The sequence below is a fragment of the Buceros rhinoceros genome, unplaced genomic scaffold (assembly GCF_000710305.1).
Source record: "Buceros rhinoceros silvestris isolate BGI_N320 unplaced genomic scaffold, ASM71030v1 scaffold16311, whole genome shotgun sequence".
Lineage (NCBI taxonomy): Eukaryota > Metazoa > Chordata > Aves > Bucerotiformes > Bucerotidae > Buceros > Buceros rhinoceros.
In genome coordinates, this window is record NW_010396094.1 from 3,929 (window position 1) to 5,151 (window position 1,223).

The window sequence follows — 1,223 nt, forward strand, 5'->3', positions numbered from 1 at the left end:
CTACTGAACGCTGTGTGGAGCTGCCATTTGGGTTTTTTTTAATTATTATTTTTGCTAACTTATTTGGATTTTTTTTTAAATAAAAGCATTCTTGTTTGAACTGCTTGGGGCTTCCTTTACTGCTTACTGTCCCCGCCCTGCGCAGGTCTCCCCTCATTCCCAGGTTGGGGATTTTTCCTTATCAGAAAATCCAGTGTGGCCACTCAGCCGAGGGAACTGGATGTCCCACGCTTAAATCAGCCCTGCAGCGATCTCACCGGTTTGCAACCGGGGCTGCCCAAAACTTCCTGGGGGTGCTACAGATTAATTATATTTTTAATTTGGGCTCTAGAAAGAAGGCTCAAGCCAGCACTGCTTTAAAATCCTCTTTATTGGAACACACATACATCCTTTCCCGACCCGATCCAGAGTTTGGAGTCCATGCAGTACCAATAATATGACGAAAGAAATAGGGCATCGATATAAAGGGCTCACTGACTCTTCAAATTAAAAAAATATTTAATACTGTATTAGGCAAATAATACACCGAAAAGACATGGTGACTGTAGAGCCTCTCAGGTATTGTACTTCCAGACAGCACATGATAAGTATAAGGTCATTCCTGCCATCAATAAATATCACATCAGAAACAGGGGCCACACAAGGCAAACGTGGCATGAGGAGACGAAGAGATCCTACCCTACGGGGAAGAAATGGGAAGAGTTCAGAGCCTCCTGCTTGATCCCTGCCCGCAGCCTGCAGGCAGGCGGGGAGCATCGCCTCTCCACCTGGAGCGGAAGGGATGGGCATGTCCCGCAGCTGTGGGTGCCCCCGTTGTGTCTCCCTGGGCACCCAAGAAGGGGCTCCTCTCCCACAGGTGCTTGGAACCGTCTCGGCTGGCAGTGAAGCCATATGGGGCCGTTCCAGCCCTTCCCCAAGCAGCCCTTTGTGGACCCGCCATGCAGGAACAGCCTCTCCCCTACATGGTGTCTGGCAGCACCCCAAAATGCAGCTCCCTGACTGCCCACCCCTTGGCAGCCAGCCGCCCTCCTCAGGCAGTGAAGCCATATGGGGCAGTTCCAGCCCTTCCCCAAGCAGCCCTTTGTGGACCCGCCATGCAGGAACAGCCTCTCCCCTACATGGTGTCTGGCAGCACCCCAAAATGCAGCTCCCTGACTGCCCACCCCTTGGCAGCCAGCCGCCCTCCTCACGCCCACCCTGGCTGGTCCCTGCTCCACACCCTG